The sequence below is a fragment of the Pelodiscus sinensis genome, chromosome 14 (assembly GCF_049634645.1).
Source record: "Pelodiscus sinensis isolate JC-2024 chromosome 14, ASM4963464v1, whole genome shotgun sequence".
NCBI classification, from domain to species: domain Eukaryota; kingdom Metazoa; phylum Chordata; order Testudines; family Trionychidae; genus Pelodiscus; species Pelodiscus sinensis.
Window position 1 is genome coordinate 29,029,088 of NC_134724.1, and position 27,782 is coordinate 29,056,869.

The window sequence follows — 27,782 nt, forward strand, 5'->3', positions numbered from 1 at the left end:
GGGGGAGAGGAGTTGTTTTTCAATTGGCTCACTGTTTCTTAATGAGGCTGGGGACTTGTGACCTCAATGTGTTGTGTTTGATAAATGGTTGGATGTATCCACATTACTTGCTGAAAACCTGCAAATACAAGTGCAAATCTCCAGTATTTATTGGAGAGAGAGCAAGTCCTACAGGCAAATACACAAACATAAAGCTTACACATCATAGCTTGTAAATTTAAAGTGTCAGCATTTATTACAGGGTTCCCTGATCCTTTTTATTACTTTTCCATCCTACCCATTTGTTAATCATTGCACTGAAACAGATATGAACTAATTGTTGTTTAACAATGTTTAATGAACTTTCTTTTAGCTCTAAGCCAATTAACACACACCTGAAATGGTTAAAGCTATTTGCATTAACTTTAGAGGACCCCCCCCCAATTAGACACTTTGTTTCTGAAACGCTGGTATACAACTTGTTCAGGATGTCATGCACTAGCACCATTATGCTAGGATCTGAGTTGATAATTGAGAATTCTGCCTACATTAAAGGATCTAACCCTGATTATATTCATGGAGGCTTCGTTCAGAATGAAAGCTCTAAAAAGGGTTGCTTTCATCTAACAGATAATTCACAGTTTGGTCCGGAACTTTTCATATAATTTGGGATTTTAACTGAGGAATCAGAACCAAAAGCAATAATAGCCTTGTTGTTTTTCTCTGCTGCCAGCTGGCTGAATAGGGACATATCACCTCCACAACTCCTGTTGGGATTTATAAATATCCAAAAGATAAGTGCAAGGTTTGTTTGTATTTGCATTCTCCAAGATCTCTTTTCTGGAGATGTGTTTGAGTCTTTGGTTTTAGGCTTGTATTGCTACAGAACTGATGAAAGTCCAAGATCTCAATCAAGGGCTTAACAATAATCCTCTGTTGCCCTAATTCTTCTCAGAAAACATCTCTCCCTGACAAGCACAGTCTTTAAGATTTTACTTCTTTCACTGCTTACAGAGTATTTCCTAATTAGAAGGAATTGTTTCCTCCTTGCCCCTTTATGCCTAAAGGACGTATTTATTCGAAGGCATCTCTCTATAACTCTTTACCTTGCCAGACACTGTGACTGTGATGACACTTTTAACAGATAAAATGTGACAGCTGAACACTTTTCTCAATCAGCGAATTTCCATTCATAGCAAGAAGCAGTAATAGCTGGAACAATCGTGAATCACAGAATGCCTATCCTTAACATAGACACTGCCTCTTAAGCACAATATTACAACCTAATATTCATTTGCCTTCTTAGATACAGTAATTCTTTCTCATAGGAAGCCTGACCAGAATTTTCAGACAAGGCTTTTAACAGGGATTAGAATTAAGAATAGGCTAATGAGAGGGAGAGAGAGAGAAAATGTGCTAGATAAGCACTAGACACACACAGCGGAGAAAGATCTAATTTCATTGTGGAGAAGAGGAAGGAAAGAAAGGGGAAGAGAAAGGAAGTAATATACTATACTATTTTTTAAAAAATTCATCAGTTGTCCATCTCCATGTGAGATGCAGGTTCCTCAAGGTGCTTCAAGCGTTTGTCTAGCCTTAAGCATATGAGTAGTTCTATTCATTTCAGGTATGTGAGTAGTCCCTTGCTTCCATTTAGACACATACTTAAATATTCTGCTGAATCAAGCCTTCAGACAGTAATACCAATTTATCTGCTGACCCTTTTTATCATGATAGAAGCCTGAGAAACATTACTGTCTGAGAAATGGTTTGTGATAAGTTGCAACATAAAATCATGTAGTTTAATCAAGATTAGGGAGGATCATTAGGAACTTTGGTAGCAGGGTGTATGAGAAGAAGGCAAATGACTGAGCAATGTTAAAGCAAATGAAATTCAGCATAGATGAATGTATGGTTTTATGAGAAGCAATTTCATTCCAGGCACATCTTATTTTCATGACACAAACGCTCTTACATTACTTTAAGTTATGGTAAGAGGAAGCTGCTTACCAAATTTGGTGGGCCTAGTTCTTACTGTTTAGAAGAGTTCTTGAACAGACAGACAAACTCTCTTAAATGTATAGTGGAAGATAATGTACTGTTTAAGAAAAACAAATACATGAACACTTTTTCTTCTAATGCTTGGCACTGTATCTGTGTTCTGCTAGCCCAGTCTTCCTTTTTTCCACAGAAGTGAGAGCCAGACTACTGCTTTATCACTGATAGCTGATGGAAACTGTCAGCTCTCTTTTAAAGCAAACTGTAGTGTAAGATTAGGAACAGAACACTTGCAAAACTAGATCTTGATCTCTTCCTCAAAGAACAGGATAGTCTCTCTTCCACCACAAGAAATACAAATGCAAACACCCCAGCTGCCCCTGCCATTCCAATAAAATAGACAAATATTTCAATTATATTCTGAAACTCCAAAAAGGAAATATAACTTAACTCCCACCCCACCGCCAGTTTGATCTAGTGGACAATTTTTTATATTACCCATTTATATTAAATGTAATTTCCCCTCATAAAGTACGGTCAGATTTAGCAGAGAATATAATAAATGGTTTTATTTCACATATTCCCATGTCCAGCCTCAACTCAGGAGGGCCTGAAAGCAATCCTAATCAGCATCTACAGTGCCTGCCCCAGGCCCAAACTGAAGGGAAGGATTTTAGGTATCCGTTTAATCAGGTATAGAGGGGCTAAAAATGAAAAGGGAGGTCCTCTAGTTTAAATGATAAGATTCAGACTTAGATAACTTGTTTTGGTGTTGACAATCATCTGGCCTGCATGTCTTCATTGAAAGGCTTTATTTGCAATGTCCAGTGTGTGGAATATATGAGTATAGTGCAGGACTTTCCCTTTGAGTTTTTAAGCTTCTATCAGAATTGGAAAAATATTTTAAAAACTGAATCAGTTGAGGCAAACTAAGTTTGTGGCATAGAATGATCTCAGGTAACATTTTACAGAACAACTAAATAACTTAGGAGTCTGAGTCCCATTTTCAAAAGTAATTTAAATCTAGTCTATACTACAAACCTATATCAATATAACCACATTAGTAATGGATGTGAAAAATCCACACCCGTGAGCGGTGTAGTTATATCAACCAAGCCCCTAGTGTAGACACCACTCTGTTGGGGGGAGAACTCCTAGCTACAGTCTATCAAAGAGGTGGATTAGTGGCACTGATGGGAGAAGTCCGCCTGTCTGCACAGGTCGCATCTATGCAGTTGCGCCACTGCAGCATTTTAATTGTAGACAACCTCTATGTTTCTGCAGCAAAATGACTAAATCAGTTGAAAGAAGGATACTGTTCAGTTGGTGTGCCCTCCCTCGCTTCAGTGCTATCAGTGAATGAGGGCTTAAACTGCTGCAATGCACTGCGGCAGTGGTTCAGTGAAGACGCTACCTTTGCTGATGGGAGTGGTTCTCACATAGCATGGAGGCTTGGAGCTCCCCTCTGCAGAGGAATGAGATAGCACTCACCGCTCCAACCCCACAAGGGGGCCTTGAAGGCTCAGGACTTCCTCTAGGCCCAGGGTGTTGCCAGAAATAAGGGGTCCAGAAATAAGGAGGAGGCTCTTGGATGAGGCAGCGGGTTGAGGAGGGCTCCAGTTAGGGTTGTGGGCTTGAGGATGGGCCTGCAGATGAGGGGGTTGGGCTGTAGGAGGAGGTTCCAGGCTGAGGCTAAAGGGTTCGTCGTGTGAGAGCGGGAGGAGGGCTGGGACAGAGAAGTGGGGTGCAGGATCTGGGAGGGAGTTAGGGTGTGGGAGAGGGTGTGACGGATCACTCCCCTCCCCATGCTATATGAAATGGGCTTATGGATATGAATATACATAATTCAAAGCAGTTTTGAGTGAATCATTTTGTGTAACCCATCAATCTTCATGTCATGATCCGCTGGTTCTGATGTATGAATCATGTGTGTGTGTAAAAACTAGACATGTGGAGTGGGGAATACTTGGTGGGTTTCAAATGTTTGAATGAGGGACATGGGGAGTGTTCCTCTCATGATGAGCAACTGTTAAACAATCACTTTTGTCCTTAAGTCTGAGCAGGGGTTGGTAGGGAGTGGCCTCAAATCTTTAACAAAAAGAATAAGAAAGCAGAGGCCTTGGTCTTTCGGCTGGGCAGCACCTGAAGGAAAGGACCCCAGTGTGGGGAGACAGCCCTGGTTTGGAGGGGCAGCTGGAAAAGAGGTTTTAGGGTGAGTTTGAGTAAGTTTGTACTGAGGTTTCAGTGTAGAATTAGCCACGTGTTTTGTTTCTTTTGATTTATAACCTACTTTGTTCTGCCTGTTCTCACTTATTACCACTTAAACCCTACTGCTTCCACTTAAAATCATTTTTATTTTCCATCAAACCCAGTGTAAATAATTGTAACCGAGGGAAAGGGGGAGGGCAACCAGTGTGCACATTTCCCCTTTCATTGTTAAAGGTGGCTTATCCTTATCTAATTCTTTGGGGTTTGCGCCCATCTGGGAAGTGGTATCCCAGGGAGTTGGGCCCTAAACTGCACTCTCCTTAGACCTGAAAAGGTTCAGTGTCCGTACTGCTTCTTGACCGGGGCAGGGACCTCAGCTCGGGGCCTTGGCTAGGGGAGACCAGCGGAGCTGCCCCAGCAGCACTGGGCAGTGAGGAGCCCCAGAGGATGGGAAGGTGAGTGGCAGTGGCCGTTTCAGCACCCTGAGAGGCACGCCCGAGGGGTCATCTGTGACTGGACCCCGTCAAAGCGGGTTCTGACCTTGGGGCAGGGGTGGGGATGCAGGCTCTGGGAGTTAGGGTGCAGAAGGAGTACTGATCTGGGGCAGGAGGTTGGGGTGTAGGCCCAGGCCAGGTGGCGCTTGCCTCTGGTGGCTCCTAGTTTGCAGGGCAGAGGTGCTAAAGCAGGCTCCCTGTCTGCCTTGATGCTGTGCTGCTCCCAGAAGTGGCCAGCACATCTGGGCCCTAGATGGAGGCCTGGCCAGGAGGCTCCAGATGCTTCCCATGCCCATAGGTACCACCCCCACAGTATTCATTGTCCATGGTTCCCAGCCAATGGGAGCTGTAGAGCCAACACCAGGGGCAGCGGGCAGTATGCAATTCCCCTGATTGCCTTTGCACCTAAGGGCCACACCGACAGGGACACACCAGCCACTTTTGATAGCTGTGCAGAGCCGACCAGACTTTTAATGGCCTGGCAATGGTAGCTTTTGCCCACAGTGAGGTGAACTGGTACTGCAGGGTTGGGGAGGAAGAACCTAGGCTCCGGGTTTCTGGCCCATGGTGTGGAAACGTGCTGTGAGGCAGATGAAATTAGGCAGTGAGCTGGATCCAGTGCATGGACTGAGGGGTTCCCCATTCCTGTCAAAGGTCATTCACTTGCCTGAGAGAATAGATTCCTCCTGTTGACTGATCACCAGTTACACAGGGGATTAGGTCATCTCAACTGCATTGCTCTTGAATGTGGGGTTTTCACACTCCTAAATGCCATAGTTTCCTAGAGTACACCACGCAGGAATATTAAGTTAACTGTTTATGCAAGGGGTACACAGTTCAGGATACACAGAGGCAATTCACAACAGTATGGACCTCGCCAGAATCAGAAACTAGTTAAAGTTCTAGCTAGCTCAGTGTCCGTGTTATCTTCTCTTCACAATAACATTGTTGGGAGTGTATAAACTCCCTGTAAGACAGAAGCCTTATCCAACTCTGCAATGGCCTTGTAACTGAAAATATGCTCTACATAGTATTTCTTTTAACATGTTAGTACCAAAAGTTTTCTCAGAAGATAATATCAGTATATGGCAGAAACATGCTTCCAAAAAATAAACTAACTCAAGAAGTTTCCAGAGACATATTTACATATACAGGTGGTAACTTTCACCCACTTCCAAAATATAACAGACTAGTCATGCAACAGTTTTCCTTGCTAAGCATAAACATCCTAAAAATCCTGGGAAGTTTCACTGAGAGAGTTTTCGAAGAATGGCCCAATACTGCTGTCTGATTTGTAGGGGCAGACCTTTGTTACTGCACAGAGTTCCACTGAAAATACAGGGAGATTCACATATGAAAATGAAATTAATAGGTAGCAGGTTTAAAACAATAAAAAGGAAGTTTTTCTTCATGCAGTGCACAGTCAACTTGTGGAACATGTTGCCAGAGGATGTTGTGAAAACTAGGACTTTAACAGGGTTCAAAAAAGATCTAGATAAATGCATGAAGATTAGTGGTTATTAGCCAGGATGGGTAGAAATGGTGTCCTTAGCCTCTGTTTGTCTGGGAATGGATGACAGGAGAGGAATCACGTGAGGATTACCTGTTGTGTTCATTCCTTCTGGGGCATCTGGCATTGGCCACTGTCAGAAGACAGGATATTGGGCCGCTAGATTGACCTTTGGTCTGACCCAGTATGGCCGTTCTTATATGTATAAGTGGCTACCAACATTGATCCAATTATAGCATTGATGCCTTATATTCCTGGGTTTGGATCACCTTGCAAGATTCTGGTTGATTCAGGCTTTAATACTCCTTTCTTGTAACAATTGTGGGGTTTGAAACAAGAGGTCTGATGTGGATGTTTGCAATTTTCAAAAAGAAAGTATGTCATACCTTTGAAAAGTCCAGGATGAGATGGGTTCTCTGTAATTCTTCTCATTCCCGAAGTGATGTTTTAAATTAGGGCAACTGCATTAGTAAAGCACAAAAAAAGGTTATTATTTTACCATCACCTTCTTATCCAAGCCAGCAGTTGGGCATGTACTTAAATACATCCCTTTTCTGGAAAATGTCACTGGGATTTAAGCACATGTTTGCAGTTAAACACATGCTTAAGAACATTCCTCATCAGAGCTGTTCCTGAATCAGTGCATTAGCCCTGGCTAAAACAGTACATGAAAGCAGAGAATTCCAGCAGGTTAAGATTTAAACCTATTTTAGCTTGTTCAGTGGTTTCATGAATTTGCGAAAGTTTTGGTGTTCTCTCTGATGAATGCTGATAGTTAAAGAATGCAAGGGAATTAAAACTGTTCTTTTAATTTTAAGAGACAACTTTTGCTTACCTTACTTATGTAATAGCGCAGGAAGTTTTTCTTACTTTGGCAAAGAAATTACTGGAATTGCTCCCTTAGCAACAAATCAATTGCTAACAATGTGGCTACCTTTTAGTACAGTTTTATTATGATACAATTGAGTAGGGCAGCATTAATAGTGAATTCCTTATCAGAAACTGCCAATGCTTCAAACAGGTTTACAGTGGATAATGCAAACCTAGGATTTCATTTTACTCTGGTGAACTTTTCAGTCAAATACAGATAACTAAGAACCCTTTAAAAAGTAAAGGCTTACTCCAAAAAAGACTTAGGCATATTCTTGAATTCAACAAGACTACTCACAGTGTAGTTAGACGTGTTTAAATCTTTGTAGGGTGATGGCCTAAATGTTATGAGACTCTACAAATGTTGGGAGTTTGGCTCTACAGAGCTGACTATCTTTCTATCATGCTTCCTCAGCTGATTGACACAAAGTAAACTTAGTATGAATGAAAGCTAAAAAACTCTCCAATATAGTAAAAAATTAATGTTCTCATGCTTTTATATTATTGTTACTGAGATTTGTTCCAGTCTGAGCACCAGTACAGTTAAACGGAACATGTCCACCAGGTGGTGCCATTGCACAATATCAGCAAAAGTGACTGTACAATATGCACCAAACTTAAGAGTTAGTTTACAGCTAGCCTGGTGAAATATTTTGGATGAGATATTTCTTTTTAGATTTGAATTTCCTTTCTTTTAAAAACTAGAAAATTGGAAGAATCAACCTCCAATACCGTTTATAGAAAAAAGAAATAATGAAATACAACAGAATTTGAATTTACTGTCCTTGAAACATGAAAGTGCTTTTATCCTAAAGTTTACAAGCTTTGCCTTGCACCTGTTAAGAATTTAAAAATATTATTTTTCTTCAATGAAAGCTCTAATTTTTCATCTAATAAAATGAAATGCACATGCACAGGCCAAAACTTCAGTACAAACTATAAAATGTAAACAAATCTCAAACGTTGCCTAGTTCATACCGAGGCATGTGCATATTTTTATTATAAAAACTGGGCATATGGTAAATTTTTCAAAAGTGTCTAAGTGACTTCAGAGCCTAAATCACATTTTCAAAGATGATTCAGGGACAGATTTTCAAATGTATTAGGGGACCTCAACCTAATTCCTATGCAGGATTCTCATGGGACCTGCACAGAAGTAAGATATGAAGCACTTTTGAAATTCCCAGTAGATATTGATAGGTGACTAGATAGCTTAACGATCTGTCTGGTAGGCATTTAGAAACCTAAGGGCAACATTTTCCAAAGTGTCATTGGAACCTAAGTCCCATTTTCAAGTGGGAATTAGGAACTTTGGGTATGTCTACATAGCATTTTGGAGTCTGTGGGAGCAAGCCTTCCATCCTGGGTCAGAAGACCCAAGCTACAACTTCAAGGAGCTGTCTACACAGCTATTTTAGAGCATTAGCATGTGCCCTGCTAGTCTAAGTCTTTGGACTTAAGCTGGACATCTCACTCCCACAGGCTCCAAAATGACGAACAGGCATATCGTTAACTACTTTTAAGAATCTGGGCCTTAGGAGCCTGTGCCTCATTTTTTCAGGAAGAACGGCTCTTGCGCAAGAGGGGGGTTTTGCGCAAAAAGGGGCCGTCTACACAGCTCCTTTTTGCGCAAAAGCCTCTTATGCAAAAATGGCCCCATAATTAATTATGCAATATGCTAATCCATGATTCATTAGCATAAGCTTTTGTGGAAGAGAGGTGCAGTATAGACATAGCCTAAATGTCTAAAGTAGGATCATCAGGTGTCCAGTTTTTGAACAGAATGCCCTGTCAAAAAGGGACCCTTAAGGTTCCAGTCAGTAATTAAAGTCCAGGCCACAGTACAGCAGGGCTAAGGCAGACTCCCTGCCTACCCTGGCTCTGTGCAGCTCTCAGAAACTGTAGCATGTCCCTTTGTCCCCTACATACAGGATGGCCAGGGAGCTCTGCGTGCTGTCCCCATCCCAAGTGTCACCTCTGCAGCTCCTCTTAGCTGGAAACTGTGGCTAGTGGGAGATGTGGGGACAGTGCCTGCAGGCTTTTAGGGGCCACAGGCCATGCCACCCTTTCTATGAGCCATGCAGAGCCAGCACATAAGGGGAGTCTGACCCGCTATGCTGTAGACTGAGAGCCACCTGAGGTAAGCACTGCCCAGCCAGAACCTACATCTACTGTTCCCTGACCCAGGTCGGAACCCCCTTGTGCACCCTTACTCCTTCCCAGAGCCCTGACTCCAACATCCTGCCCCAGCCCTGAGCCCCACCATGCACCTAAGCTCCCTTCTGGGAGTTTCGATTTGTATATTCACTCCACACCCCCTCCTGCATCCGCACCCTCTGACCCAGCTTTGAGCCTCCTCTTGCACTTGAAACCCCTTGGTTCCAGCCCAAAACCCCCTCCTGCACGCCAATCGTCTGTCCCAGCCTGGTGAAAGGGAGGGTGGCAGAGAGCAAGTGACAGATAGAGGGGGGTAGAGTGAGCTGGGGAGGGCCTCAGAAAGATGGGTCAAGATGGGACTTCCAGTGAAGGGGTGGAACAGAGGAGGGGGCAGAAGTGTTCAGTTCTGTGTAATTGTTGGGAACCCTAGTCTAAGGGTGTGTTTACACTGCAATTAAAAACTTGCAGATGGCCCACTGCTTTGGGCTGGCTGGGGGCGTGTTGAGGGAGGGGGTGTAGGCTCTGGCTGGGGTGAGGAACAGTGAGAAACAGTGTTCCCAGTAAGCTGAATGCTTTGGTAGCCACTCAGGAGGATAAGGGGAAGTTTAATTGCAGTGAAGAGGTTTGAGCTCAGGTTGGACCCCGGGCTCTGGGGCCCCATGAGGAGGTGAGGTAATATGAAAAATCTTACAGTTGTCCTATTTGCATTTTTAGATACCTAAAAACATTTAAATATCTGACCCAAAGTGTCTCTGGTTAACCTAGAAAGGTGTCCATATTGCTCCAACTAGAATAGAAATATACTGGACCAAATTTTGGCACACACTCTTTTCTCCTCAAAAAGATGGTGTTATTAATCTATTATTTATATTATTGCAGGACTAGATATGCTTATAAGTTGTAAAAATAACATTTTTCAGAGAGGTAGCCACATCAGCCTGTTTCAGCAATAACTAGGAGTCTGGTGGCACCTTAAACACTAAGGGTATGTCTACACTACAGCGCTAATTCGAACTAACTTAATTCGAATTAGTTAATTCGAACTAAGCTAATTCGAATTAGTGCATCTAGACCTAAAAACTAGTTTGAATTAGCATTTTGCTAATTCGAACTACCATGTCCACATAGAGTGGACCCTGAACCGAGGTTAAGGCTGGCTGGAAGCAGTGCCGGCAGGGCATCAGATGAGGACTTAGAGCATGGAGCTGCTGTCTCAGGCTAGCCGAGGGCTGTGCTTTAAGGAACCCAACCCCCACCCCAGACAGACAGTTCTCAGGGCTTCCCCGCTCACTTGTCTAACTCTATGAGGGTATGTCTACACTAGAAAGTTAGTTCGAACTAACGGACGTTAGTTCGAACTAACTTTCCTATGCGCTACACTAGCGCTCCGCTAGTTCGAATTTGAATCGAACTAGCGGAGCGCTTAGTTCGAACTAGGTAAACCTCATTTTACGAGGACTAACGCCTAGTTCGAACTAGCCAGTTCGAACTAAGGGCTGTGTAGCCCTTTAGTTCGAACTAGTGGGAGGCTAGCCCTCCCCAGGTTTCCCTGGTGGCCACTCTGGCCAACACCAGGGAAACTCTATGCCCCCCTCCCGGCCCCGGACCCCTTAAAGGGGCACGGGCTGGCTACGGTGCCCGTGCCAGGTGCAAGCCTGCCAGCACCCAGCTAGCAGACCCTGCACCTGGCACGGCACAGAGCCACCCACCCGATGCCCCCCAGCCCACCCCCTCTTGCCGGGACCAGGCTGGCGGCTCCCGGGAGCTTGCCCTGGACCGCAAGAGGCGGGCACCTTCCTGGGCTAGTGCGGACATCGTGGACCTCGTCCACGATCTCCGCACTAGGCACAGGAAAGTGGCCGTCTAGGGCAGGAGAGCTGCCAGCCTGGCCACCCAGGACCAGGTGTGCATGAAAATCAAGGGGGTCCACTGAGACCCCCGACACTGAGCCCTGAGCTTACAATGGCCGTACTGGGTCAGACCAAAGGTCCATCTAGCCCAGTAGCCTGTCTGCCAACAGCGGCCAACCCTAGGGACCCTGGAGGGGATGGACCGAAGACAATGACCAAGCCATTTGTCTCGTGCCATCCCTCTCCAGCCTTCCACAAACTTTGGGCAGGGATACCACTCCTACCCTCTGGCTAATAGGACTCCATGGACCCAACCTCCATCACTTTATCTCACTTCCCTTTCAACTCTGTTCTAGTTCTAGCCTTCACAGCCTCCTGCAGCAAGGAGTTCCACAGGTTAACTATTTGCTTTGTCAAGAACAACAACTTTCTCTTACTAGTTTCAAGCCTGCTACCCATTCCTTTCCTTTGGTGTCCTCTAGTCCTTCTTTATGGGAACTCAGGAAGAACTTTTCTGAATGCACCCTCTCCACCCAACCCCTGCTTTTAGAGACCTCTATCCTGTCCCCCCTCCGTCTCCTCTTTTCTAAGCTGAACAGTCCCAGTCTCTGTAGCCTCTCTTCATCTGGGACCTGTTCCCAACCCCTGATCATGTTAGTTGCCCTCCCCTCTCCCAGCCTTTCTCTTCCCCTCTCCCACCTCCTTTTCCCAGTCTCCCCCAGTTTTGTTCAATAAAGACAGAGTCAATGTTGGAAGAAACGTTATCTTTATTTTGTACATCAATAAGAAGGGGGGCTAGGGAAGGGCAAGTGGAAGAAGGTGAGGGAGGAATGGGGCACGAGCCCCCGATGGGGAGGACTGGGCTGGCTCTGCGGGCTTCTGGGGGTGGAAGCTCTCCTGCAGCCCCCCAATTACTCCCTCTCCCCAGATGGCAGCCTGCGGCAAGTGCAGCCGGGCTGATGGCCGAGTGGTGTGATGTGCCCAGTGTGGGCACTCAGGGCACTCCAAGCCAGAACTTCTTTGCAAGCGGGGCACCCCTTAGAACTGTGTGTCCGGGGTGGGGGTCGGGACCCTTTAAGCGCAGCCCTCGGCTAGCCTGAGACAGCATCTCCATGCTCTAAGTCCTCCTTTTATGCCCTGCCGGCACTGCTTCCGGCCATCCTTAAGCCCTGTTCAGAGTCCACTCAATGTGGACTTACTAGTTCGAACTAGCAAAACGCTAGTTCGAACTAGTTTTTAGTTCTAGATGCGTTAGTTCGAACTAGCTTAGTTCGAATTAACTAATTCGAACTAAGTTAGTTCGAACTAGCGCTGTAGTGTAGACGTACCCAGAGGGACAGCAAAGCAGTCCTGGCTTGGAGTGCCCTGAATGCCCACACTCGGCACATCACAGCACTCGGCTATCTGCCCGGCTGCACTTGCTGCAGGCTGCCATCCGGGGGGGGAGGGGTGTCAATCAGGGGGCTGCAGGAGAGCTTCCACCCCGAGGAGCCCGCAGAGCCACCCCAGTCCTCCCCATCGGGGGCTTGTACCCCATTCCTCCCTCATCTCCTTCCACTTACCCCTCCCTAACCCTCCTTCCTGACATACAAAATAAAGGACACGTGTGTTCAAAAATAGAAACTCTCTTTATTGAACAAAACTCGGGAAGACTGGGAAAAGGAGGTGGGAGAGGGGAAGAGAGAGGGTGGGAGAGGGGAGGAGGAAACCTGGGAGGAGGGAGCTGGAAGGGGGAAGCCAGGGGAAGAAGGAGGAAGGGAAGTATCAAACTACACCATATCTGCAGTACTGTGTACAGATGTGATCTCCTCACCCCAGAAAAGATATTTTGGCCTTGGAAAAGGTTCAGAAAAGGGCAACTAAAATGATCAGGGGTTTGGAACAGGTCCCATATGAAGAGAGGCTAAAGAGACTGGGACTTTTCAGCTTAGAAAAGAGGAGACTGAGGGGGGATATGATAGAGGTCTATAAAAGCACGCGTGGTGTGGAGAGGGTGCATAAAGAAAAGTTCTTCATTAGTTCCCATAACAGAAGGACTAGAGGACACCAAATGAAATGAATGGGTAGCAGGCTTCAAACTAATAACAGAAAATTCTTCTTCACAAAGCAAATAGTCAACCTGTGGAACTCCTTGCTGCAGGAGGCTGTGAAGGCTAGAACTAGAACAGAGTTTAAAGAGAAGTGAGATAAAGTCATGGAGGTTGGGTCCATGGAGTGGTATTAGCCAGGGGGTAGAAATGGTGTCCCTGGCCTCTGTTTGTGGAAGGCTGGAGATGGATGGCACGAGACAAATGGCTTGGTCATTGTCTTCGGTCCATCCCCTCCAGGGTACCTAGTGTTGGCCGCTGTCGGCAGACAGGCTACTGAGCTAGATGGACCCTTGATTTGACCCAGTACGGCCATTCTTATGTTTTTATGTTCTAAGCTCAGGGCTCAGGGTCGGGGTCTCACTGGACCACCTTGATTTTCATGCAAACCTGCTCCTGGGTGGCCAGGCTGGCAGCTATCCTGCCCTAGACGGCCACTTTCCTGTACCTAGTGCGGAGGTCATGGACGTTGGAGGCTTCCCCCCAAACCTCGATGAAGTCCACAATGTCCACACTAGACCAAGCGGGCGCCCGCCTCTTGCGGCCCCGGGCAGGCTCCTGTGAGCCGCCAGCCTGGTCCCGGGAAGAGGCGGAGGGCTGGGTGGCAGCGGGTGGCTGGCTCGTGCTGTGCCAGGTGCAGGGTCTGCTGGCTGGGTGCTGGCAGGCTTGCACCTGGCACTGGCACCGTAGCCTGACTGTGCCCCTTTAAGGGCTCTGGGGCCAGGAGGGGAGCAGACGAGTTTCCCTGGTGGTACCCAGAGTGGCCACCAGGGCCAGCTGGGGAGGGCTAGCCTCCCACTAGTTCGAATTAAGTGGCTACACAGCCCTTAATTCGATCTACTTAATTCGAACTAGGCATTAGTCCTCATGGAATGAGGTTTACCTAGTTCGAATTAAGCGCTCTGCTAGTTCGCATTATGTTCGAACTAGCGGTTTGCCTGTGTAGCGCCTATGAAAGTTAATTCGAACTAACGGCTGTTAGTTCGAATTAACTTTGTAGTGTAGACATACCCTAACATATTTATTAGGGCATAAGCTTTTTTGAGATACAACTCACTTCCTCAGATGCTGGAAAGGAAAGAAAGGCGGGGTTACGGAGATGGGAGTGTCACATCACTGCTAGTTAAATCAGAGTAGATGTGCCTCAGCTTCAACAGTGATGAGATGAGAGTACCCGAATGGGAATTTATTGTAATGAGAGCCATTCCATGTTTTTATTCAGACCTATTCTGACAGTGTCAAGTTTGCATATGAATTCCAGCTCAACTGTAAGTTGCAGTCTGTTTTTAAAGGGGTTTTTTGGCCTCAGAATGGCAACTTGCAAGTCAGTAACTGTGTGTCCAGGGAGATTAAAGTGCTCCCCCACTGGTTTTTTGTATGTTACATTCTTGATGTCTGATTTCTGTCCATTGGGCCTTTTGCATAGGGACAGTCCAGTTTGTCCCATGCACATGGCACAGTGGCATTGCTGGCACATGATGACAAATACCACATTAACAGATGTGCAGGTGAATGAGCCTTTGATGGTATAGCTGACGTGGTTAGGTCCTGAAATGGTGTCATTAGGCTAGATGTGTGGACAGAGTTTGCAACAGGGTTTGTTTCCTGGTTTAGTGTTTGTGTGGTGGGGTGTGAAGTTGGTGGTATTTGTTAAATTGGGCACCGGTGTGCTAGCCAATATTGATATATGGATTTAGGTCAAGTTGCATATATAATCTAATAGGTGCAGCTCATGATCCCTGACCACTGATATACAAATTAAGAAATCAAAAAAGGTTTGAATGCAATACCTCTGAACTATAAAGAAGATATTTAATCAACTGGACTGCAGTCTTGTCTTGAGGATTTAGGTCCCGAGCCTGCAAATATGTACACGTTTCACTTTAAACACTTAGGTACATTTATAGAACTACTGTGTTCATTGTTAGATTATCCACACCAGCCTCTGATAGTGTTACCTGACTATTGCAAACATACTGGGGGGAAAATTATAATACAGCAAATTTCATATTAATTTCTCCCTTTGTTTCTCTTTCCTGTTGAAGTTGGGAAAGGAATGTCTGATACTAGATTAACAAAAAGACATTTCAGGGTGTCTTGATTGCAGTCTATAAATATCATCATAAGCAACAAACATTTAATAATGGTGCTATCAGTCTAGTAGAGAAAGAGATAGTGAGAGCCAGTGACAGAACTCTGAAGCTAAACAAATTCAGATGGAAATAACACATAAAGATATACTCTAGACATTATTTTGAGGCAGTTCTATGACCTGTGTTATACTGAAGTCCAGGCTAGATGATCACAGTGATCCCTTCTGGCCTTGGAATCTATGAATCCACACTGGTCAGGGCCTCAGTGTGCTAGTGTAATACAAACAATCATAATAATAGCTATGTCCATTGCAAAACATTATGTAGTGCAGATTTCATTTACTGTGTGTTGTCTCTTTGTGTAAACTGCTGTGCTTGTTACCATGATGACTGAAGCAATGCTGTCAATATAATTTCTTCAAATACAAATTGTTAATTTCATTAAACTGAGTGACATTATATATGGTGGGCAAAACATTCAATTTAGGCTTATCCCTCTGTAAACCACAAACATTTGGGGGAGGTCTAGATTACCCTTTAAAAAGGTATTAACTACCTTGTGTTAATAGGCAATTAATTAACTCAGTGTATTAGTGTTAAGTTCACAGGTCTAAAAGGAATACAAAACCAACAAATCTGAATTCTGTCTTAGGTTATAGCTACACTGACTTTTTTGGGGGGAGGGGGTTTTGGAAGAAGATATGCAAATAGTGCTCGTATTTGCATATCTTCTTCCACTTCTTTTTGAGAAAGAGGTTTTGCTGCTATTTGGCCCTGTGTAGACGGGGCCAAATGTCGGAAAAAAACTCCTCTTTCGCAAGACCCTGTAAACCTCAATTTACAAGGAATAAGGGGTCTTGCAAAAGAGGGTTTTTTTCCCGACATTTGGCCCCGTTTATACGGGGCCAAATAGCAGCAAAACCTCTTCCGCAAAAAGAATTGGAAGAAGATATGCAAATACGAGCATGATTTGCATATCTTCTTCCCCCCAAAAATGGCAGTGTAGCCGTAGCCTCAAAATGAGATTTCCAAACACACTGAGTATTGGTCTAATCTGCTCAACAGCGTTAGGCGATGTCTACACTAAACAGTTAGGAGGAGCACAACTCTGCTGATGCATCTGAGTCCCTCTAAGATTTCTTGTGTAGCCACTCGATGCTGATGGGAGACAGTTCTCCCACTGACACCATTATTGGACCTAACCATGCCTATTACAAGATCAAGAACACTTATTTCTGTTCATCCAGAAATATAATTTATGCCATCATGTGCCTAAAGTGTCCGTCTGCTATGTACATTGGACTTTATGTATGGGTCTCAACAAAGATGCTAATTATCTCACCCATTACAAAGATAGCTTTCCCAATTCTCACCCCTAATGTCATTACCTCACAGACACTAACCTCACTCTCACTTTGTTCTAAAATTTGATTTGTCAATTTTATGTGTTCACTTTTTTTGATTGTATCACTTTGGTATATATGGTCGTGCCAATTTTCTTCCACAAATTGATCTGAGGAAGCAGGTCTGGTCCACGAAAGTTCATCACCTAATAAACCATCTTGGTAGTTTTTAAAGTGCTACATAGTTCTGTCTTTTGTTTTGACTTTCTTAAACTACCTCTAATGAGCAGTAGTGGCTCCCCATAGGCTCTCACGTTGGTGTAATTTATGTCACTCAAGGATGTGGATTTTTTCAGACCCCTGAGCGACATACGTTCTACCAACAGAACTAGAGAGCAGACATAGCATTAAGGAATGCAGGAAGTTGTAAAGACGGGAATTCTATCAGTTCAGACAAGCAGAGTTTGTTGACTGTCAATATTTAATTATGAATATGCGCAGCAGCCCTGCTCAACCAAAATTCTTAATCAAGATAGGGATCCTACAGTTTTTTTCTTGGGCAAAACTTCCACTGTTTTCACAGATTTGCCAAAGGAAGACATGCAGGACACTGTCTCAACTCATCAAGTTAAATATATACACTTATTTTTTGTCTGTACTTCAGTGTAAAGTTACCTTCTTTACAGGTATTTTTCAGGAAAAAGATTAGTTGTAATTATATCCTGAAGCCGCCGAGCAATATTGTACCGGACACACAATTGTTGCAATTATAGTTTATTATGTACACGCATAAACCAGTAGGGGCCCCCAGTCACCTAAATAAATGCACATAGTAATTTTATCTCATGAATTCTCTACAAAATGATTTACTTTGAAGGTATGGCAGATGGGATTATGTGTCCCCACTTCCTTTCTGTGCAGAGGTACCTTTTTTGACATGGGAAGTATACCTTACCCCCACCAGACCCTGCATCCCAATTCCCTGCTCCCCCTCCTGTACTGCTGCTCCAGGTCACAACTCCCTCCCAGACCCTGCACCCAATTTCCTAACCCTGGTCATAAACCAGATCCATAAGAACGTAAGAACAGCCACACTGAGTCAGACCAAAGGTCCATCTAGCCCAGTATCCTATCTTTCAATAGTGGCCAATGCCAGATGCCCCAGAGGGAGTGAACAGAATAGGTGATCCCTCTGTCATCTATTTCTAGCCTCTGACAAACAGAGGCTAGGGACACCATTCCTACTCATCCTGGCTAATAGCCATTGATGCACCTTACCACCATGAATTTATCTAGTTCTTTTTAAACCCTTTTTTGAACCCTTTAAAATTCTCGTCCTCACAACATCCTCTGGCAAGGAGTTCCACAGGTTGACTGTGTGCTGCATGAAGAAAAACTTCCTTTTGTTTTTTTAAAACCTGCTACCTATTAATTTCATTTGGTGGCCCCACTCACTCTTATGTTATAGAACAAGTAAATAACTTTTCCTTATTTACTTTCTCCAGACCAGTCATGATTTTATACAGCTGTATCATATCCCCCTTAGTCTCCTCTTTCTAAGATGAAAAGTCCCAGTATTTTTAATCTCTCCTCTTATGGCACCAGTTCCTACTACTGTTTGTTACCTTTTCTCAACTTTTTCCAATGCCAATACATCTCTTTTGAGATGAGGCGACCACATCTGTACACAGTATTCAAGATGTGGGCATATCATGGATTGATAAAATGTATCCATGCACCCCCTCTTGCACTCCTGTCCTAGATCACAGCCCCCTTCCAGATTCTGTACTTCCTTCTGCACCCCACCTCCAGGTCAGAATCCTCTCCTGCACCCGAACTCCCTCCCAGATCCCACACCTCCTCCCGCTCCCCAATCCTTTACTCCAAACTCACTTTTGTCCTCAGTCTACATGACAGATCCCAGACCTCCTCCATTAATATCATGAAAGAGTGTGACCCTTGACAACTTACCAAATTCTTGTAGTGGTGCCCCATAAAAAATAATTACGTGTCCCTGCTGTGTGCAGAAATGCAGCAGCCAGTGGAAGAGCTAGGGATGGCTGGCAGAGAGTCTTTTCAGTACGCTGTATTGACTAAAAATAACTTGACGGGATGGTGTATCGTACTGGCCCAGGATAGAGACAACTGAGCATGTGATTCTGATCTCCTGTTTTACATGGACAAAACTCCTTTAGCATCTAGGGAGTCACTCCTGGGCACAACTGTTCCCTCTGCTCTTGCCTTTGGCAAGCCTCAGTACAAGGGGTGTTCTAGAGTTGGGGTTTGTGAGGGGCAGGGTCTCTATGTAGTGCAGAAATCTAGAGTCAGACTGGACAGCTCCAAATCAGAGCAGCCTATTGGGATGCCTAAATTATGCAGGATCTTTTGGTTTACAGCCAACCCAGAATCCCAAGGGAACAGAAGTGAATTAACTATTGCTTTGCCCACACCTTTCCCTTGGCTTCCACATGTGTATACAGCCTTATGTAGCAAGTCAAATGACCAAGGGAGCTGTCTCTGCTAGGAAACAAGGTGTGTTCTTAAGTTAACTAACATAAGGTAAAACCTTAGGGAAGAGAAGGCAGTTTGTAGCTCTCACACAAGTTTGAGGTCAAGGTAAACCATAGGCTGTATCTGACAGGGTATGTCTACATGGCCACGTAAGCCCAGGCTCAAAGCTAACCCTGCTTTATGTTTACATTACAGTTGTGCTAACCCAGGGCTCGGACCCATCCCTATTGCTTTGCAGTGTAGCCACAGCCCCAGCTGACTCACATCTCAGTAGTCATCAGCATGTATCCCACAATTCCAGGGGACAATTTCCTTAATCTTCTATATCCCAACAATCTGCAAACCACTCTGTTGAAAATGCAAGTTCCCTCTTTTTTGTGGCTTGCCCACACCAAATAGTGGCAATTTAGGTCAGCATGCACCTATTCTGTTCTGAGCCCTAGGTTCAAGCACAGATTAGAAGAGTCTTAACATAAGGTTTAAATACAATGTAGAAGCTCAAACCCAGGGTTCCCTAACACAGATCAGGTGACACAAGTCCCAGTAATTCTGGGCTTACCTTGTAATGTAGATACTCCCATAGTCATCAGCTTGACCTCCTAACTTGTGTGTAAACTACAAATGGCTAAGATGTTTGCCTGAGGTCAATTACCCTTTGTTAGCTAACATGAAGTTAGCTTCTTTTCTAGTGAAAATGCACCTAAGATCACATGTATCTCAGCTGTACTATAGTCTCATCCCCTTTTTTCAGCCATTTCACTTGCCACAGCATAAAGTCGGTCTGCTCCTAAAACTAATGTTGAAATCACTTTGTTGGTTGGGGCTGTGTGAAAAAACCAAGCCCCTGATTGATATAGCTATGCCACATATTCCCCAGTGTAGACACAATTATGTGGGCAGAAGAATTCTTTTGTTGTTGTAGCTACCATTGTTCAGTGGTGTTACTATAGTGATGGAAAAACCTTTTCTGTCTTCAGCTGTGTTGACATCATGGAGTGTTGTTGGTACAGCTAGGAGAAGATATACCAGTATAGCACCCATAGCATGAGTGCTCTTATGGTCCTGCCAAATTGCCAGAAAGTCCTGCAGAGCAAGAATGTTTCTCAGCTCCTGAACTACTGGGATCATTCAATTTTCTTAGAGTGGTATGATGTTCCTTTCCACAGTCTTTGCTGATATAGCTAGAAGGATCAAAAGTGTTATGGATTGTATGAGAAGTGCTCCCATGCAGCCAGGACAAGGCAGAATGACATAGGAAAAATGCTGTGAGGCAGGACATGCAAGAAAGGGGGAAAGGGAAAAAAACAATAAGGCTACTTCTACATTGCAACGCTATTTCGGGATATGGCAATATCCCGAAATTGCTATCCTGCATCTTCACAGCAAGCCTGTTATTTCAAGCTCTCTATTCCAATGTCCCTGTACACCTCATTCCACAAAGAATAAGGGAAGTTTTGGAATAGCACTTTATTTCAAAATTTGGCGCTTTGTAGACAGCACCAAATGACAAAATAAGCTATTTCAAAATAGCATTGAAATAAGACATGCAATTTACATAGCTCAAATTGCGTATCTTATTTCAAGTAACAGTGCAGTGTAGATGAATAACCATTTAGGGAAGTCTTCTATCTTCCTTTTATCATAAGAAGAAGCTAAGTTGTCCATCGGGGAAGCATTAGGTAAAAACTGGAAACATTTCTTCAAATTACTCATTTTCCTCAAGAACCAACTCTATAGAGAGTTTGAAGTTTACAAACTAACCATTTCTTGGAGTTATGTGAGCCCAAAAGTGTTTTGACTTTTATAAATGCATGGATTTGTGTTTTATTTTTTCACTTATTTAACTAAAAAATGACTCAAATTTGTTAAAATATTTCAAGAGTAACTCACCCATAGACATTCTTTAAAAAAAAATCTGCTTAAAATTAAAGATTTGAAGAATACCAAGTAGGTAAAAGTAGGGGTTTAGATGTTGTATTCCTGAAAATAAAAAAGAACAAATTTCAGTTTTAGATTGTATTAAATAGTGTTAGTGGTTTTTTAACCAAGGCAATGGGCTTTTATCCTTTGTAATCTCATAACAAAGTTTTACTTTTCAGCCAAATCTTTATAGGTCATATTTTGAAGGGACAAGTTAAAAGCTGCATCTTGAAGTAGTTTTGTGATGTTGTGAAATGTATTTTTTTCTACTGTAAAATTGGTTATTCAGTATCTCTTGAAATAAAGAAGCTAAGAAAGGACATGTAAATGTAAAGCCTCAATTCAGTTTATTAAAGTGTAGGTCTACATTGGTTAGTTATGGTGAGAGGAAAGATCTGCTAGGAACCAAGTACCACATGAAGCCTAATTTTGTTTATAAAAATCAAGTTTCCAAAGTGGTCTGACCTAAATGCTGATCAATAAATTCAGTATAGGGATGTAAGTGACTAGTTAAGTAGTCGACTACCAGATAAGAATAGGCTTATCGGATAGTTGAGTGACTACTTGACTAATCGCTTCCCACTCGTCCTGCTGTCTCTGTATCAGAGGTAGCAAGGAGAGGAAGCAGGAGCCACTGCTGGGTAGAACCCAGAGCTTAAAAGTCACTTCTCCCCAGCACCATCTCTGTGGTGTGGGGTGGTGTGGTGTGGGGTGGGGGAGGCAGAGCAACAGTGGTCCTGGGGGGCGGCATGAGCTGGGGCTGTTCAGCCAGCTCTTACTACATTTAAAGTGCAGAGCCACAGCGGGACCGCCTCCACATCAACTAATCAAGTAGCCAATGGAAATTCCATTGATTACTTGATTAGTTAATTAACTGATACTTAACATCCCTAGGTCAGTAAGACAGCTGAATCTGGAGAATGTTGAACAAAGTTTGGAGTGTGTTAGGGCACCTGACAGAAATAATCCATAGCACAGTGGTCTAGGCCATTATTGTTTGTTTTGCTTTAGTCGCTTACTACATTTTGTATTGTTTTTTAAAACTGCCAGCTAATGAACTGTGCAGTCTGTAAAACATTAATCCCAATGTTAAAACAGTTTTGTAAATAAGGATCTACACCTCTGTTTAGAGGGGAAAAAAGGGTGAGGCAGGATATGGTAGATTACACGGTTAAGCTGATATATATGCTGTATATATTGAACTGAAAAGCTACCTTTAGCACAAGATTATGTTTTCACTGTATTTGTATTCACTCCTTTGACTGTCTCATCCATCTACCTTAGGGGGTCTAGCTAAATTAGGTTTCTGCCTTGCTAGCATTGTTAAATCAAGTACTTTCAAATCTTTACTTTCAAGCAGCCCCAGGTTTCAGGGCTTGTCCCACTTTGAACCTCCAAACCCCCATTTCAGTTGAAGGGCCATTTGCCCCAAACCAAATGGTACTGTAACCTAGCACACAAAGTCACAGCAACACTCAAGTTTGGCCTTTCTGCCTGGCAGTTTCCCATCAATGGAGGGATGTACGATGGGGTATTCCATATGCTTTGTGAAAATATGCTTCTGAAATGAATGAAATAACTAGAATATTTTTTATGCAAAATACTTCATGTGAGGTTTCATTGAAAAAGTTATACTCTACTGAATATGATTTTCCCATGTGTATGCATCTGTCATCTTTGTAGATCAAGTTAGGAATATGGTGTGTTATTAATGTAGTCAGGTTAAGTGCTAATGATGATTCAGTGCTTTAATGGCCCATTAGCAAAGTGACAATGAAGCTTAGCCTTCCTGCAGATGTGTGAGTCAGCCTATGAAGTATGGAGGCAAGGGTCTGGCAGAGACATGTGACCATGTCACCCGATACTGGAATCCATGTTAAACCATGTACTTTTCCATTAGTAGCTGGGAGGGAGTCCAACTAAAACAATGGACTTCCACATTATGTAAATCCTATTTAAGGATGAGGAGTGAGGTAATCCAGGTCATCAATTCTCCCTGACTACCCCACCCAACATGACTACTGGAAATGTCTTAGACCAACATGAGGGAAAGTTTGGGCCCAAATAGAAATGCTTTCCAGTCTGTGAAAGAAGCCAGTTAGAACAACTTTGGAGGTGAGATATTACATTGGTCTGCAAATTGAAACAAAGTTTCAGTTGTTTTGATACAAATTGGCGACTTTACATAATTTTGCTATGCTGATTTTAAAAATGGTATCTATTTTGCTCTATCACGTAAGGATTTTTCACAAATCAGAAAGAAAATAAATGGAAATTTTTCATGCTTTTTATTCCACCTTATACATTAAAAACTTGGTAAATAGTAAGTTCTAGTTCTTTTAGAAGATCTGTTGTAAGTCCTTGTTTAAAGAACAAAGGAGCAAAGTGTGAATTTTAACAACTGAGTAGTTTTAAATGATTAGATGCAACTGAATAAACACTTTTTTGACAACCTTTTATGCATTTCACCATCAGTCTCTCTTTTCAGGGACCAGCAGTAATCAGCCATAATGTTGACATCTCAGCGTCCTTGATATCTCTTTTCCGTTGTCTTGATATCCTGATGAAATCTTTCCCCTTGCTCTTCACTGACACTTCCAAGATTTTCAGGAAAATAAACCAGATGGGAATGCAAAAAAAATGAACTTTCATGCTCATGTTGCATCCAAGTCTCTCAAATTTGTTTAGTATATTGCCAACAATGTTTTTATAATCAGGATCTTTGTTATTTCCTAAGAAGTTTTGTATGACATTTCTGAAGGCCAACCAAGCTCTTTCTCTGTGTCATTCATGGTTTCTTCAGAGTTAGTGTCAAGGATCAATTTCCTGATCTAAGGACCCACAAAGATCACGCTTCTTAACTTTTTGGTAACTCAAAGCTGGGAACTTGTTGCAAATGTAACAGTCACCATTCTTATTTAATGCTTTCACAAAATTGTTTCATCAAACCTAGCTTGATGTGGAGTGGAGGTAGTAGTACCTTGTTGGGCTCAGTCAGTTTTTCATGAATTATATTCTTGGAGCCGGGAGTCAGACTTTCCCTTGGTGGCTACTGTTTCCTTACCCAATGAAGATCTCTTGTTCTGCTATCCCATTCATATAAAAAGCATGGCATTTTTGTGTAACCAGCCTGCTGACCAAGCAGCATACACAGCACCTTCAGATCTCCACATTCAGTCCATTCATGCTCTGGATTACGCACCTTTTTAAGGAGAAGCTCAAGATTTTCATAGGTTTCTCTTAAGTGAACAGAATGGGCAATAGGCCCAGAGGCATATCGATTGCCATTATAGAGTAGAATACCTTTTAGGCTTGTCTTTGAAGAGTCAATAAACAGTCTCCAGTCACCTGGTTGGTAAACTGTTCCCAAACTTTCTATTAATCCGGCAGTATACCAACAGACCACCCATAGAAAAATATGGAACAAACTCTTTCTCGTGGTTCCTGTACCAAGAAAAACTTGTCCCAGAGGAAAGCAAATTCTTTGCTTGAAGTCTGGATCCCAAAATCTCAGCAGAATCTTTAGGCAGATCCAGGTCTCTCACCAAGTCATTGAATTCACTTTGGGTGAACAGTAATGGCTCATTACTGGCATGTTCTGGTCAATAATCAGTATCTCCTCCAACATTATCAGCATCGGTGTAAATTAAATTAAGCTAGATGGCATTCATTTTGATGAATTCAATCAATTTGAGGTATTTTTGCATGCAAGTCCTTGAAAATAAGTCACAGCATATAATGTGTAACACATTATAATAGCATTTTTTTTAAAAAAAAGTAGATTCCAGTTTTCAGAAAAATCTGTACGTCATGGGCAAAAATGGATATAATTTTTTAACTCAGCACCCCAAAATAAGTTACGAACAGTTATTTGTTCTCAAACAATGGAACCCATGCATAAAGGTATTACATGTAACTATTCTCTTTAATGTATTAAGCTTAGCTTGCTTGGAGGTTCTTCTGCTTATTTTAGTAATTTGCTTTGTTCTGTCTGCTTTCTCTTATGACCACTTAAATCCTACCATTTATCTTAATAAAATCACTTTTGTTTGTAAATTACTGTTACTTGGGAGAGAGAGGAGAACATGAGCTTACCCTGCACCCCACTTTATACAGAATAAGATGTATTTATCTGTGGTTCAGGACCCACTTAGGCTGCACTTTTGGGTGCTGAGTCAAGTCCCAGTAGCTGAGCCATCCCAGAGCTGAGCTAATCTCAGTGTCTGTATTATACTGCAGAGTGCTGTGACTCTATCTCTGTGTCACTGCTGGAGAAGACCTGAGGGTCTGGCTTAGCTGGACACAGTTGAGAGGCACTCATAAGGGCAGGAGGGTGGGCTCAGTGATATTTCAGCACATCAAGTAACAGTCCCAAGGAAGGCCAGCAACAGAACCCATCATAAGGTGGATGAGCCAAATTTGATGGTGCTGAATCTCACTTAACACACTTGAAATGGTGAAAGGAATGCTAAATTACTAACCATGCTATACAAGAATAGAATGAAAAGTGAACGATTGGCATGAAAAGATTAAATAAACTCATGCTAATAAATGGTAGTCATGACTGCTGAATGTTTTAGGAGTAGCTGCCTTACTTTTATATGTAGTTATAATAGGTCTTTAGAATCTCTTGAATTTATATTAGAATCTTTAAGTAAAATTTTTCCATGACTATTTTAAACTTTGAATCAACAGTGTCCAACTAAAATGAAGTCATTTACAAGTAACACAGGGAAAAACATCTATTCCAAATTCATTGTCATTTGGGATGACTTGCGATCTATATTATACCTCTGATTATACCTTTCTTTTAAATAGTAAACCTATTTAGTGAAGAACGTGATAGCTCTCTAATGCCCAGAGATAGCTCAAGATACAAGCCGGTCAAATGTTTTACTAAACTACAAGAAAATAAGATGTTGACAAATTTTAATATTTCTTCATATTGCAATTTTTATAAAAGGTTACCATGCTAAAATACCTGAGGATTCTATCTAGCTTTCCCATGTACTTCATTTAATACCTTGGAGAAGTCATTCAAGCACTCTGTATCTCAGTTCCCCCTCTCTAAATAGGGATGATACTACAGTACTTCCCTACATTAGGGGCTGTTGTGAGGTGTTCAGACACTAGGATGATGTGGGTAGAGAGGCTATATAAGCACCTAGCTTATATAGATGCAAGATTAGTCTTATTTGGGGGGATTCCTTTTGAAAGGCAGAAGAAGATTTTTTTTAAATTATAAACTCCGTAGAAACTATTTCCTAATGCAGTAGAACATTGCTGGCTTTCTGCACACTTTGTCCTCACTACTTTGTTTTTCTAGTGTCCACACTACTTTGAATTCCTCCAATGATAGCATTTGGATATTATTACACCATTTCACCTTACTGCTATATAAAGTACTTTCTATTAATTAATCTACAGGCTTCCTTTATTATATGCCATCACCACAGGATGAATCTCTCTAGTCCAGAACTCTCTGGTCTGGCATCATCCGTGGTCCAGCATGTTTTTGTTAGCTGGATGCTTGCTTACCATGGGCCCTGGTTCTCAAGTGCTCTGTGCTGTTTTATTTAGCTCTAATTTATCCCTAAATGTCTTCTAAGAATCCAGTAAGCAATGGTAGTGTTGGCAATGCTGCTAGACAATACTGTCCTCCTGTGCTCTGGCAAATTTTCTGGTTCAGCACCAGTCAAGTCGAGAAGGTGCTGAACTAAAGGGCTGTGTCTACATTGGCAAGATTTTGCACAAAAGCATTGCTTTTGCACAAAAACTTGCCGCCTATCTACACTGGCCGCGAGTATTTGCGCAAGAACACTGACATTCTCATGTATGAAATCAGTGCTTCTTGTGCAAATACTCAGACGCTCCCGCTCAGGAATAAGCCCTGTTGCACAATTGTTCTTGCGCAAGAGGCCAGTGTAGACAGGCAGCCAAGACATTTTGCGCAAAAGCAGTCTAAATGGAAAAAAGCCCTAGTGGCCGCTTGGATGCTCCGTACCTGCAGGCAACTCCAGACTTCCTGGTAATCCGAGACCCCTTAAAGGCAGACGCAGCCTGCAGAGGCCACCAGGCAGAAGCTTTTTGTGCTGCCTCTGCCCAGCGCTCTGCCACAGAGCTCTGCTGCCGTCCCCAACAGCCACCAGAGCAGGATGGCCACTCCAGGGGGGGAACAGCCACCTGCACCCCCAGCGCAGGAGGCCCAAAAGGGCCGAAAACGAAGGACCCCGTCCTAGTCCCCGGGGGAGCTGGAGGCCCTCCTGGATCTGTGGGAGGAGGAGGAGGCCCTCCACAACACCCGCTCCCGTCGCTGCAACATGGGGATCTTTGACCGCATGGCCCAGGCACTCTTGCACCAGGGACATCCAGCCCGGACCCTTGAGCAGGTCCATGCTAAGGTGAAAGACCTACGCCTGGGCTATGTCTGGGCCAGCAAGGGCCAGGGGGCAGGAGCTGATAGCTGCCCCCACTACCAGTGGCCAGCCAGCACCCCAGGGACCGTCCATACCTGTGGACACCTGCAGGTGCCCCCCCATCACCAGGACCAGCGAGGCAGAGTAGGAAGATGAGCCAGCCAGCGGGTCGGAGGACGAAGCCAGCACTGCAACCCTCCAGGCGGAGGCCCTCTCCGGCAGCCCCAATGTCTCCTGTGCGTCCTCGGAGGCCGGGGAAGGATCCACGGGTGAGTGTTGCACTTTGCACTCACAAGGGTGGAGGGGAGCCAGGTGCCCAGAGGGGGAGAGCACGTCACTCAGGCTG

At 43.5% G+C, this 27,782-nt stretch overlaps 1 protein-coding gene and 1 long non-coding RNA gene across 6 annotated transcripts in view; one reads left to right on the forward strand and one right to left on the reverse strand.

Moving 5' to 3' along the window:
- The window catches only part of LOC112547558 (uncharacterized), a 32,948-nt gene extending 12,990 nt beyond the window's left edge, over positions 1-19,958 (reverse strand). For 2 of the 5 annotated variants that reach the window (XR_003091329.2, XR_012895663.1), the window contains exons 1-3: positions 19,660-19,958; positions 14,944-15,012; positions 6,576-6,650 (exon numbers count right to left, since the gene is read on the reverse strand). This is a non-coding gene — a long non-coding RNA (uncharacterized LOC112547558). Of the gene's footprint in view, positions 1-5,086; positions 5,461-6,575; positions 6,651-14,943; positions 15,013-19,659 lie in introns of those variants that run through there. The other 3 variants (XR_003091327.2, XR_003091322.2, XR_003091328.2) reach the window with 2 other exon arrangements.
- Positions 19,959-20,117: 159 nt separating this feature from the next.
- CGNL1 (cingulin like 1) overlaps positions 20,118-27,782 on the forward strand; it is a 134,895-nt gene continuing 127,230 nt past the window's right edge. Inside the window, exon 1 of the mRNA XM_025190061.2 lies at positions 20,118-20,245. The gene's annotated coding sequence lies outside the window, so the exon portion shown is untranslated. The remainder of the gene's footprint in view (positions 20,246-27,782) is intronic.